The 17,849-nt window shown below is 44.8% G+C and overlaps 1 long non-coding RNA gene across 4 annotated transcripts; it reads right to left on the bottom strand.

Moving 5' to 3' along the window:
• Positions 1-233: 233 nt before the first annotated feature.
• LOC121142895 lies at positions 234-11,139 on the bottom strand. Of its 4 annotated transcripts, none has more exons than XR_005880024.1 (5): positions 11,099-11,139; positions 3,867-3,934; positions 1,409-1,546; positions 1,190-1,305; positions 234-592 (listed from the first exon to the last, which is right to left on the bottom strand). It is a non-coding gene; the product is annotated as an uncharacterized LOC121142895 (long non-coding RNA). The 4 variants fall into 4 exon arrangements; XR_005880026.1 differs by lacking the exon at positions 11,099-11,139 and adding an exon at positions 6,222-6,642; XR_005880025.1 differs by lacking the exon at positions 1,409-1,546.
• Between the last annotated feature and the right edge of the window lie 6,710 nt (positions 11,140-17,849).

Genomic DNA, 17,849 nt, shown 5'->3' with positions numbered 1-17,849 from the left:
CTTTTCCCCTGGCTCCCAGAGTCTGCACCATTGATTCCGTGCCTTCTCGTTCCCACCCCCAAGAGGCTTCCTGGTTGGACTTGCCCCTGAAACAGAAACTCATGCTCAGAACTGTAAATTTGGCCAAGAACACTTGGTTGGGGAGTTCACTCTTGTTCTACTAAATGAAAATAATATAAGACTACCTTCTAAATCCATATTTCTATACCCATAGATTGGTGCAGCTCTCAGACTTTATCAGAAATACATCTTTATTTCTGGATGGATGGTGGTTAATGCAGAAACTCAAAACTGGTCAAAGTGCAGAGAGTAAGTGTCAGTAGAATGCTCAGGCACAAATGGGAAACTCAAGGATCAGGGACCATGTTGGAAAAGAGGGAGGAATGACTCTTAAGAATCAGGGTTTGGGGAGGATGGGAGTGAAATAATGCCTTTTCCACGGGACTGGACTTCTGTTCTCATTGATTAACAGCGGCTGTTTGCCCACACAAGACTTGTACAAGATCAAGCCAGTCGACATTCAAGCATGGAGAATGGAGGACTTCATGAGCCTTTCTTCTCCTAATAAAGGAGCTATTGATGGTGATAGCTTCTGGTGGAAAGAAAGTCAGTTTTTTGTTAAAGGTGTGAATCCTCGAAGGTCAATCCTGAGATGACCCCATGCCCACGAGTAGACATACAAGCAGCACCAACTGGACTCAACTGGTCATTTTAAAAGAGGGGGTGTTGAGAATGTGGGGGTGGCTCTGGGAAGAGTAATAGAGCAGAGTGGAGGGTGAAGAAGATGAAAAGGCATCATATGAAATTCTCAAAAGAATTGATAAAAATATTATATGGATAAACAAATATGCCCATGTTGGCAACAGTCAAATAATGTTTATCTTGGCTTCAGTGGGACTTCAGAGGGGGTTCCCTTTCCCTCTCCCCACAATAGCTCTGTTTTTTATACTGTCTCAGATAGTACAACTAACAGTTTTAGTTTAGAGGACACCAACGTGCTGGAGCACTCTCCGCTTTGCACTTTAGAAGGCTTCTGTATTACAAGGGGACCATAACTGCATTTAGCATTTAAGGTCCCAGTGCTGCTTTGTATCATTACACAGAAATCTCTTGAAGCACAAAATAGACCAGCAGGGCTACAACACTATTAGACCTTTTGCAATCTGGGTATTGCAGACCACATACATACCCATTTGCAGAAGTCTTGTGCACAGTAAGAAAATGTTCATGTCTTCAAGGCAGGCAGAGATAGACCAGGGCTTCATACAGCACAACTGTCCAACTGGTGGGTCTCCCATACAAATGCTACAAATTAAAAATAGCAGAAATATCAGGATTTCATTGGTCATTATGACATTTTGTGTGAAAGAGAGTATGTATTGGCTATGTGGCATGCAAACTTACACACCTTTAACTCTGTAAACTTTTGCAAAACTTGGTGAGAGCAGAGAAGGACATAGAGAAGGCTGAAGGAGTGTGGAGATGAGTGTGGAGTAGAGTCATGGGCTTTTGTCCTTTCTTCAGTTACTTTCTGCAGGATGATGAACTCCAAAAAAAAAAAAAAAAAAAACAGGCCATGTTGATAAAACCTGTACAGCGATTTTACAGATGGAAGACATAATCTAGCAAACGAGGATCGTCACAGGCCCTTACCCAGACAGTGTGGCGCTGAACTTCTGGGAAGTGTTGGAGAATTTATGCCATTCCACACACTGGTAAATGGTCCCACTGTCTAGCTCCCGTTACAAGTGGTTGGTAACACTGAATAAACCATCCTCGTTTTTTTTCACAATGGGACTAGTGACAGTGCATTTAGTAGTCTTTTGGAAATGGGGATACCTTGGGACATGCTTCTTGAACTTTATGCTAGTGGCTTCTGGATAGAATCTGTCTGACTTGCATACCGAATGCTTCTCTTCACCGTGGCTTCACCACACACAGTCTAATGGCAGAATAAGCCAGCAAGTGGCTTTTCACACTGCTGTGTTCAGCTGCTGACCCGGGGCCTCGGCTGCAGACACAGTCTCTGTCTTTGTCTTGCTGGGTCAGCTGTGGTCTCAGGTGAGCCTCCCACACCTTTATTGACTTCTTATCAGTTACTAGCTATTTAGACCCGGAAAATGGAGAAAACTTCCTTTAATCCTTAGAATTCATAACACTGATCGTATCTTTGCCACCACTATTTTGCAGATGAGGAAATGGGCTCAGAACTGTCAATACAATTACCCTATGTCTACAGCCTAATAAATAACTAGCACGACCTTTAAATCCAGGAGTTCCAACTTCACAGTGTGGCATTTTAATGGTAGGATAAGCTGCCCAAAAGCTGTGATATTGTTGGGTCTATCCTTTTTTTTTTTTATCTCTCTGACGTAACTGTGAGATTCCCAGGAACAAAATGGATCGTGTGTATTTGTCTGCTTCCCACAGGATCCCTAACAGATGAGCACCTTGAACGAACTGGGTGCCCAAGAAAGACATGGAGAAGGCCATGCTTGCTTTGTTGACATTTGGAAGGCTGTGTGTGGTTAGAAGTGACCCCAGGTCCCTCTGCGTCTTACTGGCTTGGTTGTGTTTGTGCAAATATTTTATTTTTGCAAATTAAAAAATGCAGACCGGTAAGAAGAAACTAACTGGCACGCCCAATGATTGATTTCATGCTTTGGTTTCAGTAATTTTAACTGGCCTCCCTCTTGCTTCTGCCCTCCCCCATCATGGTGAGGACAGTGAGGCCAGATGGGGGCAGTGGGCTCCTGAGAGAATCTTGTGCCAGTGATAAGCCTGAGTGCTATCCTAGAAGGGAACATGCAGTGTAGCTATTCTTCCAGAGTGGAGATCATAGCTGCTAGAACCCCAGGCGAGCTGGACTCAAATCCATGTTCCCCTTGAGGTCAAAGCCAGATAGGTAGAAATCAGGAGTCATCTGGGTTGGTGCTCAGTGGCCTTTCCCATTCTGGGCTCCTGCTAGTGAGACCCTGGGACCGTCTAAAGATGAATGTGTGTATTGATTTAATGAACAGATTGCCCATATCACTCACCATGTTGTACAAGTCTCCTACGTGCTCACCAGGGCGCATTACTACCCCCAAGGGAGATGCCTATTCATGCATGTACCGAGTTCTACTGCTTCTGTGGCTATGGGTCTAAGTGAGTGAGTGAGGCTAAGGTCCTTTGTGTGGATGCAACTTTTCCCCATAGGCATGTCATGGCTCCCGAGTTATTTTCATTTGCAGTTGGAACTCTATTTAGACCCCCAAGTCTAAGATGGAAAACTCTGTTGGCATCTATGGCCCTCAACAAACCTTTAGTTGAATGGGGGAGTCCTTGTTTGTGGGGTTTCTCCAGCACATGCAGGGAAGAAAGAGGATGGAGGAGGTTTTGTGTAATTTCCAGTTCCTGGTTATCATGCCTAAACAGTACTAATTTTATCTTAATCACTACCAACATTGTCTGAATTTCATAACATCATACTTTAAAGTTAAGGAAATTTAGATGGTTTCTATCATATAATGGTGAACAATGGAACAGCTTTTCTAATCACACGAGGCACCTAGGCATGCACAAACTGGAAATAGGATAGATTTTAGTGGATGGATTTTTGTCAACAAAATTAATTTGTCCTTTAACCCAAAGATCATTTTGTCTCCATTCTTGAATGTCTGGCTCAAGGGAATTTTTTTTCCATGATAAAATGCACTTTGGATTGGAATTTGATGCTGACTGGTGACCACGGTAAACTGGGAAGGTTAACAAACACAAAGGGGTTGTTCATTGACTCATTCTGTGCATCAGAACAATGGATAGCATTTGGAATTTCAGTGTTCCCACCCACCGAGCAGAGGGATGGGGAGTGCCATGTGTGTTACCTTTATTTCCTGCCCAGTGCTTCGGTCAGTGCGTCTGAGCTGTGGGCATGTCTATGACAAAAATACACCTGTTGAAGAAAACAAAAGACTGGATTTCAAAATGATTTTGCTAATTGCTTCTAGCATTCAGTAGTCTCTCAATCTTTCATTTGGAAAACCATGACTGACATAGTTAGGAGACTATGTGGAGTAATGTTCTTGGCTTCATGGAAATCATTTCCCATCCTCTGCCCTCGTTAGCTGGTGGGGTGTTGGCTTATTACTCATTCTCTTTCATTATCACCCCCCCTTTAAATGAATGACCCAGGGAGGGGCTATCTTATTATAAAAACCCCAGACACAGCTTCGAGTCAGGTGCCACATAGCCATGATCTACAGTGTGAGTGCCTGTAAATCCCATGACTACCTGGGCAGAAACACACTACACGGAGGCACAGGAGCCTTCCAAAAATAAGTAGATGTGGCTAGCTCTAACTGGGTGTGTGTTTCTGAGGTTTGTGGGAGCCCCTTGGTGGAGATGGTGAAAGTGAGAGCCTGAGCCAGCACACCCTGCCTCCTTCCTCTCCAACTCTGTGTTAAAACAGTCTGAGGCTTGGCCATGAGCTGTCTTTGTCCATTCTCTTGTTCAGTGAGCTACTGCTTATTTTGTGTACTTTTAAAAAAGAGAAAATATTTTGTAAACAGTGCCCGATGGAGTGTCATTTTAAAGCCTCACACAGATTCACTTTATAGGAATCAGCTGTAGTTAAACCTGACCTGGCTTTTCTCCTTTCCCTGCCTTAGCAGAGACCCCGGGCCTCAACCTCTGCTGTGTTAGTGGGAGAAATTCCCACCTGGGTTTTCTCACAGTCATGCGTGCTGATATAGTTAATGTCTCCAATTCTGGTGGAGCTGGAAATCACCATTTGTTTCATAGTTAGAAAAAAGCTAATAAATCTGGCGGGTTTCTTTTCTCTTTGAGAGTAGAGAGTGTTGAAAAGAGAGACTCCATTGCAATTAGATTGTAAATTTTGGGCGATTGTTCTGTCTATTGGATTTTAGTTTCAGCGGAAGCGATCATGTCTGCATTGTCTGTGGTGAGCGAGGCCTGTGGTTCCATGTGGCAGCATACCTCTGGACAGCAAACACAATTTCTCTTGCTGCAGCCTGAGGCTCACAGTCTTCCCAGCTCTAAGAACAAGAACATGGACGGAAGAGCACTGAGGTCAGAAAAGTCTCTGGAGATTCTCTAGACGGCCACACATTAATTGTGTCTTTCTAAATGGTAGTGGCCTCTTGTGGGGTGAACTCGAGAACAGGCCGTCACTAACCTGCAAGGATGGGCTTTGATTGCACAACCCTGATGGCCAGGGGACGTTCAAAAGAAACACAGCCCTTGAAGGACTTGAGCAAACTGGTTCCCTTGGGAAAGCCAAGATTGAACATAAAAGTTATGATATTTAATTAACTTTAAGGTACAGGTAATTCTCAACTTCCTGGCCTTTTTTTCACACCACGGTGCGCGTGGGAATAATAAACTTGGAGAGTTTGGGGCAAATGTGGAAGTAGCTGGGAGTTAACCCCTACGTGAGATTGGTGAAAGCAGACTTTAGATACTGTGTAATTATGAGAAGATTCCAAAGGGTCTTTTCACACATTTTAACGAGAAATCTGAAATTCTTTTTGGGACATAACGCTTTACAATTATGCTTGAAGTGGCCCCCTGCCATCCCTAATGAAGACATTGTAACACAGGTCTCTTCAGTCTTGAGAGCCACTAGTAGTGGGAAGACTGTTTGCAAGTGATGTGTTACAAAACGAACAACTCTTTCTCTTCCTGACCATTTTAATGTAACTTTAAAATTTATCAAAAGCGGTGATGCTCTGACCTGTAGCAATCTTGTGGGGTTGGTTTGTTTTTCTTTCTTTCTTTTTCCATTTGCTTGTTTGTTTTTCAAGGCAGGGTGTCTGGTGTAGCTTTGGCTGTTCTGAAAATTGCTCTGTAGACCAGGCTGGCCTCGAACACTGAGAGATCTGCCTTACTCTGCCTCCTGAGTGCTGGGATTAAAGGTGTGCACCACCACAGCCTGGTGGTTTATTGTTCAGTAACTTTTTTAAAAAGTTTTATAAAAAGAGACTTATTTATCTTGTTTATATGTGTGTGGCTGAGTGTATGTGTGTGCACCATCGTGTGCATTCAGGTGCTGGTGGAAGTCCGGGGAACTGCCTTGGATTCTCTGGAATCTGACTTGGGTCCTGTATAGGAGCAGGAAGTGCTCTCACACTTAGTCCCTGGGTCTATTCTGAACTAGGATTTGAATCTGCAGTACCTCTCAATATGGCATCCAATATTGTCTTTTGTTTGTGGCTATTCACCTGTCTCAGCACCATTCGTTGAGAGGTTGCTCCTTCTCTGTTGAAGCTGAGGGCTCCTGGCTTAGGTCTGGATGTCAATTCTCGTCCTTTATCTTGTGTGTTTGTTCTTGGACTAGTGTTCGCTGTCCCCCAAATTGTGACTTCACAGTAAGCTTTGGAATTGGAAAGTGTGCTCTCTTCAGCTTTGTTTCTTTGGACAGTATCGCTTTGGATCTTCAGGGTCCCGACAATTCCATGTGAATTTGAGCTTCAAATTGTCATTCTGAAAAGGAGGTTGTTGGATTTTCACCAGAAGTCACACCAAGTCTGCAGTACAGGTTGGCTAGGATCTCCATCCATGAATGTGGGATAGCTTCTCTTACTTCTTTCAGCAAGGCTTGTAGTTTCCATCATTGATGAAATTCATTCATAAGCAGCCTGACGATACTATGATACTATACTATAGGTGGAATTGTTTCCTTTTTAAAAGTTTTTAGTCATATTTACCCCTCCCCCAGTTCTTCCTACCAGATCCGCCCCCCTCTCTCTCTCTCTCTGTGTGTGTGTGTGTGTGTGTGTGTGTGTGTGTGTGTGTGTGTGTGTGTGTGTTAGGCCACAACTTCTGGGTCTGGGGCCTGCTCTGGAATGTGGTTGCTATACCAGGGCTCACATCATTAACAAATAACAACCCTCCCTCTCCCAGATGTAATGAAATGCCAATAGCTCTTCAGCTGGGGGTGAGACTTCCTTCCCACCTTCCTGGAATTGTTTCCTTAGTTTCTTTCTGATTCTTTATTGCGGATGTGTAGAAACTTCTGTAATGAGCTGACTTGTGCCCAGTAACTGGACTGCATTTGCAAACCTTGGCGATTCTTTTTGGATGTAGGCTATGATGGTTTCCATGTGTAGAAACAAACCATCTACAGACAGAAGTCATTTTGCCTGTTCCTTTCCAATTTGGATGCCTTTAACTTCTTTTTTCTTGCCTAATAATTCTGGCTAGGGCTTCCAGTACAATGCTGAATGGTAGTATTGAGAGCAGGAATCTTTATCTCATTCCTGATCTTTGGGGGAAATCTCTGTCTTTCACTGTTTAGGAGGGTTTGGCTGGCTTTATATACAGGCTGAGGTTTTCATCTTGTTGAGGGAGTTCACTACATTCCCTCTTGCAGAATGCATTTATATGTAGAACTACTGATTGACTTTTGTTCAATGGGGGATTTTGTGTTTGCGTCCTATGAGATAATCTTGTGTTTCTACTCTTATCCTGCTAACATAATATGTTGACACCCCTACATTCCTCGGGTAACTCAGTCAGTCACAGGCTTTCATATGTGTAGTGTACTATTGAATTTAGTCCATTAATACTCTTGAAGACTTTTTTTCTAAAAATCTGTATTTCTAAGAATAGTTTTTCTTTCTAGTTTTCTTGTGGTGTCTTTGTCTAGGTTTAGTATTAATCTGGAATTTGTCCCTTTTCTGTTAGAACGAATTGAGTTGGGTTGGCATCGTTCCTCCTTTGATTATTTGGTAGATTTCATTTATTTCCAGAACTAATTTTATTGGTAGAGTTTTAAAATTTCCTTATTAAAAATTAAATATAAATTTAAGATTTCAAGTAATAATGAATTAAATAGCTGTGCATAGTGTACAGTGTTTTAAAATGTGTACACATTATGGATGTCTCAATCAAGCTAATTGACATGTTTATTACCTTCACATACTTATCACTCTTAGGGATTTATATGTGAGAAACAAATACATTTTCTTCATAATTAGAGCATGGGGACTCAATAGTGAAAGTATTTTGCAATTTTGAGACGTCGGACATCAGCCCACAAAGGCAGGCAAGCTAATTGAATACAGAGAGAATGTCCAAGCCCTACCATGACCCCTTCCCACTCTCTTCTTTGACTAAGTGATGAGAGGGTTCAGTCTTCCACATAGCCTAGGTCTTGCCCTCCCCTTTGCCTCTTACATGTGTTCTACCCTTGACAAACTTTAGAGGAGTTCATTTCTACATCCTCTATCCTGTGTATTTTAAAGTTGGTCATGTCTTCAGGTCATCAGGAAAGCTTGGTTGTTAATAATTTTTAATTCTAATTGTCTAGTTGGGGGGCGCAGAATAGCTAGACTAGCAGGCATTAGCAGGGGTCTGAGTTTTTTTTTTGTTTTTGTTTTTGTATTTGTAGCTGGATCCAGGCTGGCTTAAGTAAACCATCAGATTTAATTTCCTGCCTGTATGTTGTCATTAACTATAATAATTGTAAAGCTCTTGAAGTGATCCTTTCTGTGTAAATGAACTTTTATCCCATTTGACCAACATCTTGCCTACACCATGCCCAGCTCTTGGTAACTGACATTCTACTCTCTGTCTCTGTGAGTTTGGTTTTCTTACATTCCCCATATAAATGAGACTTTGAGTTGCTTCTCCTTGTGCTGGAGTGGGGATGGATAGGTTATATGGTAGCTGCATGTTTAATTTTTTGGGGGCAACTCCACTTAGTTTTCTGCAGTAGCTGCATGGATGTACATTTTTCTCACCAGTACTCGAATGTCCCCCTTCATTCACATCCGTCCCAGGGCTTGTTATCTTTGGGGATCGTATCCCAAAAGGTCTTTATCAGATGAATATACCAGAAACTTCCCCTGGAGAGCTCCGTGCCTGTTAAACTCTCTTTCCTGATATAGGCCTGTTGAGCTATCCCGTGTCTTGAGTCAGCGTGTGTAGTTTCTGTGACTGTGTTATCGTGGCCGTTGCTTTGCTGTGGACACATGCCTGCAGCACTCTCTGATAATGTTTGTAGTTTCTGTAAGGTCAGTAGTCATGTCACTGTCTCGTTTCAGCATTTTTTTTCTTTTTCAAATGCTGCAGATTCACTAACTTTGTTGATTATATAAGAGGCAAATGACTGCTTTGCTTTTCCAATGCTTTTCTGGACTCTATTTTATTTATCTCTGCCTTGGTCTTCCTTTTCCTCCTTCTGTTATCTCTGGATTTCGTTTGTTATGCTTTTTGTCAGTTCCTCAAAATATAAAACCAAGTCACTGATTTGTGATAATTCTGTAAAATAAATATCAATGGCTATGCATTGTCCTGTAATCACTGTTTTAGCAATTCCCCATAAATTTTCATCTGTCATGTGCTTTTTCATCATCTCAAAGTATTTTATATTTATTTCCCAGTGATTTCCGTTTTTTTGTTTTGTTTTTCTTTCTTAATGGCTATTTAACAGTAATAGATACATTTCTGTGTATTGGTGCATTTTCTAATTTCTTTCTGTCATGGATCACTATTTTCTATTCAGTGATGTGATTTAGTTGTATGGTGTAATTTAAAAGTCCACTGGCAATTGGTTTTGGCATAATATTTTGGCAACCCAGAGAGTGTTCTTTGTGCACCTGAATATTTGTTCTACTGTTGTTGAGCGGTGTTCCATGAGTGTCAGTTAAGTTTTGTTGACTCACCATGTTGCTCAAGTCCTGTTGCCTCCTTACTGGGAGTCCCACCAAGCTACACTGGGATTGTGGGCCAAGTGTGCGTGGCTTCCTTCTGCTGGGCTGGCATGAGGTGGTAGCTGGTGTACACAATGTGGAAGCTCACTGGGATTTACTAGCCCTTCTTTAACCAGCCGAATCATTGGATGCTGTGAATGCCTGCCTGGCCTGCGGGGCTCCAGATTATAGATAGTTCTTGCCAACTCAGTGGCTGCTTTGGGGGAGTATGGATACTTGAAGCTGCCCACTCTGCCATTTTGGGAGGTGTACTCCTTCATGGTTTTTTTAAAATTCATTTTATATAAGTCAGTCAGATATTGTTAAAAGGTAGCATTGGCCTTTGGTGAACAAAATGTTCAAAATAAGCAAAGTCAGAAATTATGCCTGATAGATGCTCACGTCTGGTCTGCTGTAATTCCCGCATCCACTGCTACAAACAGGTCATCCATAGGCTACTCTGTGCAACGTTGGACTCCTGGTCTCATGTGTGGCGAGCAGAGGCTCACTCTTGGCTGGTCACTGGCACAGCTGATTTGGTAGTAGACATGTTTCCACTGTGATTAGTGTGCCAGACTTAGCCAGTAAGCTCTGGAGACTGTTCATCATCCATCCCTCATGGGAGCCAAGCAGTCTCACGGCAATATGGGGAGCCTGGCAGACCCTGTCCATCCCACTTGCTGCAAGTTCTTCCTGGGTTCCCTGAATGCCAAGAGATTGATTATGGTCAGTATTAGGCCATCGGTGTGCCCAAAGCATAATCTGAGCAGCTCTGAGGTAGGCAGTAAACTGAAGGAGCTAACCGTGTCATCTCACCTCATGGATAAGTGCCTCTCAGAGCCGAAGACCAGGCGAAGAGCACTCTCTGACCCAGACTGGGGGTTTGTCTCATTTTAAGCCTCGCTCTTCACATCTTGCAAGTGCTGCCTCTATTTCCTCTTTATTGAGGGTTCAAGGATCAGGGTGTCCAGAGGGTTTTGTTGAGCTTTGAGGGCCGAACAGTGTTTGGAGGAGCATGGAGCAGGTGGTGGTGTGTTCCTGGAAGGAGTCCGAGGCTGCTGAAATGGCGCGTGAAAACAAAGCCAGGGAAGAGTGGCCATGATGGCACCTGCTTGGGTGTTCCTCCATCGCAGCGGATTGTTTCAGGTGGTAGTGACTTTGTGTAACATTTTCTTGTTCACCCAACTGTTAAAAGAAGCTTTTTCCTTGCTAGCCGCTTTGGTTTATCCCCCGCCAGTCGCCTGGGCTCTGCCGCGCCAGCCTGGTTCTAGATCCGCATGAGTCCCAAATAAACACACAGGAGGCTATATCCATTATGAAGCTGTTGGCCTTGTTTGTCTCTTACTGGCTAGCTCTGCTTTAAGTAATTACCCCATAATTGTTAATCTAAGTAAGTCTCTTACCGGAGAATAGTTCCAGGCTTCCTACCCCCAATGGCGTTACATGTTGACTCTCTTGTGTTTCCCCTTCCCAGAATCCTCCTCGACTCCTAGCCCCACCTATCTAGATTCCTATTGGCCAGACAGTGCTTTATTAGCATAAGACTTCCCCAACACCCAACTCATGTGGCCTGTTATTTAAAACAGTGCAAAAAACACTGAAGGGGAAAGCAAGGGCCCTGAGGAGAGCCTGAAAATAGGGTTTATCCTGGCAGTGTGTTCTCAGGTAATTTACACGCCTTTTGTGCTTGCATGGAAAGTCTCTTGTGATGTCCCTTTGAGACTTGTAAATTCAGTTCCTTTGTGTAGACAGATTTTTCTTGGGACTGCCATCTTACAAAAACAGCACAGAGACTTATTATTACTCATGAAAGCTCGGCCTTAGCTTGGGCTTGTTTCTTACTAGCTCTTACAACTTAAATTAACCCATAGTTTTAAATCTACTTTCTTCCACACACTTGTTACCTCATCTCCATTTTGCTCACCCTGGTTACTCCACGTGTGGCTGGCGATCCTACTTTTCTTCTTCCCTGAGCTCTCTGTCCAGAAGTCCCTGCTATACCTCCTGCCTAACTATTGGTCATTTACCTTTCTATTAAACCAGTCACAGCGTCAGATCTTCACACAGTGTAAAGGAATGTTCCACAACCTTTGCTTCTTGGAGAGATGGGCTCCAAAACAGGCCTCAGTTCCTCTGTCGGCTTCCTTCAGCTGTTCCCTAACCAGCTTCAGCCCACGGAGGTTGCTGTGGCTTGAATATGGTTTGAGTATATGCCACCCCCACTCCCCAGGATTCATATGCTGATGTTCAGTCCCCACTGAGTGCTTAAGAGGGTGTGCAGTGGGGGAAACATTGGTCTGACTGTGGTGTTTAAGGGTGCACCATTTGGGAAGTGATTAGATTTGGGCAAAGTCATGAGGACTGAGGCTCCATGGTGGTTATTCATTGAACGTGGTACTGGTTATATAAGTACGTCTTTATGTAAGTATGCAGGATACTTTATTTTAAAATTCCCCATCCTTCTGGAGATGTTGTTCATGTAAAGCACTTGCCCAGCTCACGCAAGGTTCTAAGTTAAAAGCTAAACCAGACAAAACAACCAGGCAGCTACCACCACCACCACACAGCAAACACACAAACAAACCAACAGCAACAGAAACCTAGCCACCGTTCTTAAGTCTTTTCCTGTGTATCCTATATGCCCTCTTTCTCACCAAATGTGGAACATTTTGTATGGGCTAGAAAAAATTCCTGTGCTCAGAAACCTCTTTTGTCATCTGTCTCCTCAGGCAAAGGCTGGCAGGAGGTTTTTGGGTGGTGGCAGTACAGACACTGTGGTGAATCGTCTGTGTATGTTGGGAGAACTTAGCATGGTAAGGTTTCTGGCCATAGAAGGAAGCTCGGCTCCTTCTGTTGTCTGCTTGAGGCAGATTGCTATGAGCATTGCAATGGACAGTTAGGCTAGGGCAGAAGGGCAGGACGTGTGTTTTCAATCTGAATCGCATGGCTAAGGATGAATGGGCACACACTTGGTGCCAGCGAGATGGAGCAGGTTATACATATGGGCATGGAATAATCAGAGTGAGTTCTAGAAGTCGACAAAAGCCCAGAATGTGCCAGAAGTACACAAAGGTGTCTGCGGAGATCACAAGAAGGAAGCAGCTGACACGGGGTTCCTTCAGAAGCCAGCTCCCTGTGGATGGGTCCAACTCTGCTCACCCTGTCACCCACCTCGGGCAGACTCTTGGACCCCTAGACCTGTGTATTTCCTTCTCTGCCAAAGGGTCCTGACACCCAGGAGGGGAGGGCCTGATGCAGTTCTGTCTTTCCCTTTCAGTCCAGCAGGGGGTTTGTGGTGAAGGGGGCCGTGCTGGAATCTTGGAACCATGGGGTATGGTTTGGGGACCATCCACAGGTTTAACCTCCAAGCTGCTCCTCCCCCTCCCCTACCCCATAGCAGCATACCCAGGAACGGCCTATACTGGCTTGTGCTTTTCTGGGGGCGAGGAGGGTAAGTGTGGGGTGTCCTCTGCAGCTGTCACCATCAGAGACTCCGCAACCTTCCTTTCATAGGTGCTGGGGAGTCGCCGCAGGCTGCTGGTGCTCCCTACACAGTGGTAACGGTTTCCATCTTTGCCTCTTGGGTTATGAGTATGATCTCGGTTTCTGACAACTGCTGTTTCTCTATTCCCATTTCTGTCCAATTTAAACTAATTTGAAAAGTAGAAATACTCCTTCTGTTCATTCGGTATGGACAGATTCAGTGTCAGTTTCTGGTTATTGTAACAAAACTCCCCCTAACACCTAAACTCCTAAAGTAGGAGAGGTTTGTCTGTGGGCTGGGTCTACACAGCTGGTTGCAGTGTGAAACGGGCTGAGCTGTGGTGAGGTGGAGCATCATGCTGGAAGGGCATGGTGGATCGAGGCTGCTCACTTCATGGTGGTCAGGAAGCAGAGATGACAGACAGGCAGACAGATGTCAGGGAGAAATATCCTTCAAAGATACACACTCAGTGACCTACCTTCTCCAACCAGGCCCCCCTTCCAACAGTTCCTCCATCTCACAAGAGTCTGCTTGGAATTTGAAGCCTTCTATGACTCCACCCATCCCCAAAGGCAGAGCCCTCATGAGCCAATCATGTCCTCAGATTCTCTCTCTTGAACACAGCTTGCACCCGAGGCTGAGCCTTCAACATACAAGGCTTTGGAGTGAATTTTTTGGATGTTTTGTATGCAAGCCACAACAGGTATTTCTGGGTGACCCATTGTGGGTAGATTGAGCATTGAGTCACCACGTCACAGGCTGTCTTCTTCAAATGTCACCGCAGTGACAATGAAGACGAATTGCATTGTAACTCAAACTCATCTGACTGTGGATTTTCTGTATAAGCTGCTGAACTGGCACGGGGGTGGGGGTTGTGGGGGCAGGGGAGGTGTTGGGGTGGGAGAGCACAGCTAGAGAGATAGAGATAGGCAGATAGACTTGGCTGTTTGCCATCTCTGCGATCTTAAGCAGGTTACGTTGTTTTACTAAATCTCAGGTCCCTGGTTTGGACATCAGGGATTATAACAGTGGGCCTTTCATTGAGGAAATCCGTCTTTCTTTTCGGTTTGTCTGTGGGTGGCTTCCTATTCCTGCACTCCAGGAATGCCTCTCATGGAACATCTAGACATTTACTCTCCCAGTCTCTCTTACAAGGTGGCAGGCGCTGTCTGTAGACTTGTGGTCACAAGGAACTTCTCACAGCAGATAGTGGTGAACTGATGGCATTTTCAGGGTAGCAGTGGTGGCATTCGGTGTCCAGTATTAGGAATGCTAGTGGTATAGCCTGGGCTAGCCACTTCCTAGAGCAGCAGTGGCCATCTCATTATCACAGCAACTCAGTTGTGTAATTTTGTGCACCATCCCTGCCTGGAGAACCTCAAAAGCAGTGACGAAGCTTCTTGCTAACATTGGCTGTTTGCTAGCTCAGCCTCCTGCAGGAATCTCTCTGGGATCTGCACTCCAATACCAATGAGAGTGGATGAGAGGAGATGCCACTGGTGGATGGATGGAAGTCAGGGTATCTCCTGAGAGGCCTCATATCAGGTTCAATTTGCACCCTCATTTTCTAATGTAAAACCATAGGGTGGGGTGGGTAAGCAAGCAAGGTTCTACAGACGTGTGTGTCAGCAGGCAACAACCCGACCCATTGTTAAAGCTGTTTCTCCAGGTCGCTCCGCTCCAGGTAGCAAGTGAAGCCATGCTTAGAAAGGGCCAGGACAAACAGTGCTCTTGGTAAAACACTAAATAAATCAACAAGCCTGCATTTAATAGTTGGTCTTTTCTGCCTCAAGCCCCTATTGGTCTCTATACCTCATCTCTACAAGTTCTGATTGACTCTTACTCAGTGGGTATGAAATGAGATAATACAAAGGAATTGCTTGGCTAGGGCATGGCACGCAATAGGTGTGTGTATTAGTTATGTTTCTATTGCGGTTATAAAACACTACCATTATGTTGCAGATAGATAAGAATCAGTCATGACAGAGAAGCATGGCATCAGGCAGGCAAGGTGGCCAGAGCAGGAAACTGAGAAATTGCACCCTTAATCACCAGAGGGACAGGATGCAGAGACACCCAACACGAAGTAGGCAAGGTCTTCACCCGCAAAGCCCGCCCCCAGTGACGTACTTCTGCACCTTCTAACTTCCTGAAGCAGCACCACGAACCGTGGAGCAAATGTTCCACTGTCTACACATATGAGGGTGGGGCGTTCTCGTTCAAACCACTACAGCTTTCTAGGAAAACGATGTCGGTAACTGCAGTGGGAGGAACAGCAAGCAGAGCCAGAGATGAGACTGAAATCACATCTACTGGGCTGTGAGTGTTCTGAGACGAAAGCATGAAGGGAACTTGCTGGATTAGAATATGCACATGAAAGTTTAGGTCTCCCAGAATTAACTGGTTGCAGCCTTCCTTCCTCATTTAGAAATGAGGAGTGCTCTGGGTCCTGGGTGAATTAATTACTCACTGCCACCAGTGGGCGAGGGACGGAGCCGAGCTGGAACCCCAGCTCACTCTTGGCTTCCCGTTTTTCATGCAGCTGTCTTGCTCTTTGAGTGGAAGAATTAGGAAGCAGGTGTGTTTGGTGGGGGTTAGGTTCTGTGGGGAACTGAAAAGGAACTGTGGTCTCACTGAACATTTCTTTCTCCCTATGGTAAAAAACAACTGGCGAAAGGAGACCAAGATGAGGGCACGGCTGGTGCCTGTCTGCGAGGAGCCACAGTCCAGGACAGCCAGTGCAGGCCCTGGTCAGGGATTGCCACATGGGAGCCGGTGAGCCGGGTAGCTCCCCCGCCCCCATATGGTGAGGGTCAATAACAGCACATGCATTAGGGTAAAGCCAAAGTCAGAAATTAACTCACAGTTTACAGTTTGTTTCTAAAAGGACATCATGTTCTAACTTAACACACACACACACACACACACACACACACACACACACACAGAGGGTGGGGGTAAGTTGGGGATGCTGAAATGGGAAAGCAAATCTGCTTTGTGAGCTCTCAGAGAACTGCTCTAATGGTCCTCTGTCTTAGTAATGCTCAGAATTCTCTCATAGTCACAATAAATGAAAACAATGAGGGAGATGTCTTTCTGGAATTAAAAAAATAAATCAGTGGTCTTTAGAGGATCTTCATGTGTAAGACCTCTGATCATGGTGGCACCCAGGTAGAGTTGCCTAAGTACAGGTGGTTTCTAGCTTAACATTCCATCTGCTAAGAAAGTCTTCCCCTCAGACCCACTTGTCCAGAACTTCATGTAAACACTGAGGAGAGAGGGCCCAGGAGGGGAGACTTTCATTCCATAAGTTCTGTGACCCTAGAGAAGTCTGACTAATACAAATTTTGGTACCAGGAGTGGGGTGGTTTGAATGAAAATGGTCCCCAAAAGAAGTGGCACTGTTAGGAGGTATGGCCTTGTTGGAAGCATGTCATTGTGGGGCTCGGTTTTGAGGTCTCTTTTGCTCAAGCTTCCCTCAGTGTGACTGTCAGTCAACTTCCTGTTGCCTGCAAGATGTAGCACTCTCAGCTCCAGCACCATATCTGCCTGCATGCCGCCATGCTCCCCATCATTTGTGTTCGAGATGATGGCTATTCTGATATAGGAGAGAGATTCTTAAGGCAGTTTTAATTTGCGTTGCTTTGATAGCTGAGGCTGTTGAACAACTTTTATATGTGTTTCCTAACCATGTGTTTTTCTTGAGAAATCGCTGACAAACTCTGCAGCTCATTTTTTAAGTTGTCTTATTTATTTTCTTGATGTGTATTTCCTACCCGAGGCACAGTTGGCAAAGATTGTCTCCCATTTCATGGGCTGCCTCTTCACCCTATGGACAGGTCCCTTTGCTGTATAGAAGTTGATTGCCTGTTTTATTCCCTGTACCACTGGGGTTCTATTTGTTAAAGGGCAAGTGCCCTGGCCAGCAGGGCACAATGGGATTCGAGTCCACAGAAACCAGGAATGAATGAGACAAGAAACATGAGAGAGATAGGCAGCAGGACAAACATAGCTGATTGAGCTGCATTTAATGAAAGTTTTGTACAGGCTTAAATAGGGGAAATGATGTAGGGGGTTGCAGGACAATAAGGGAGGGGTCATTGCCTAGTAATCAGGCTGAAGGGTGTTCTTGGTCACGTACCAAGGAGTGTGTTTTTGGTCACGTACTGAGGGGTGTTGGCAGACCACCTCTGAGGCTGAGCAGCAGGAATGAAGAGGTGTTAGTGCTAAGTAGCCTAATTGCAACGAGGAGGGTTGAGTAACCTAACTGTAGATTGCTATCAGCTATTGCTGTGAGCCCAGGTTGTATTCATTAGGAATCTGGGGAGGGGATGGACTTCTTAAAAAAGACTGACAATATTTTCAAGAGGTTCTAAATAACAACGATCGCTCCTAACAATTTCATTACCCAAACTTCACTCTTCATAGTCGCCCTCACAGCTAAGACACAGGCTAGAGCAATCATGCATTTGCAAAGCTTTTAGGGACAGGGTAAGTTGAAAGGAGTAACTCTGAGAGCAGGCTGAAATAGTGACATAGGTGGAGGGGAGAGAGGGTGGCAGAGCCATCACACGGCCTCCTAAACTGTACCAAGATGGGTAAAGAGAATGGCAGGTGGAGGTGTGAGCATTCACATCACGAACACGACCCCCATGCACACGCAGACACAC

Source organism: Mesocricetus auratus, unplaced genomic scaffold (assembly GCF_017639785.1).
Source record: "Mesocricetus auratus isolate SY011 unplaced genomic scaffold, BCM_Maur_2.0 Super-Scaffold_100010, whole genome shotgun sequence".
Taxonomy (NCBI): Eukaryota; Metazoa; Chordata; class Mammalia; order Rodentia; family Cricetidae; genus Mesocricetus; species Mesocricetus auratus.
The sequence above is the reverse complement of the archived record's forward strand: the minus strand, read 5'-3'. Positions and strand labels throughout refer to the sequence as shown.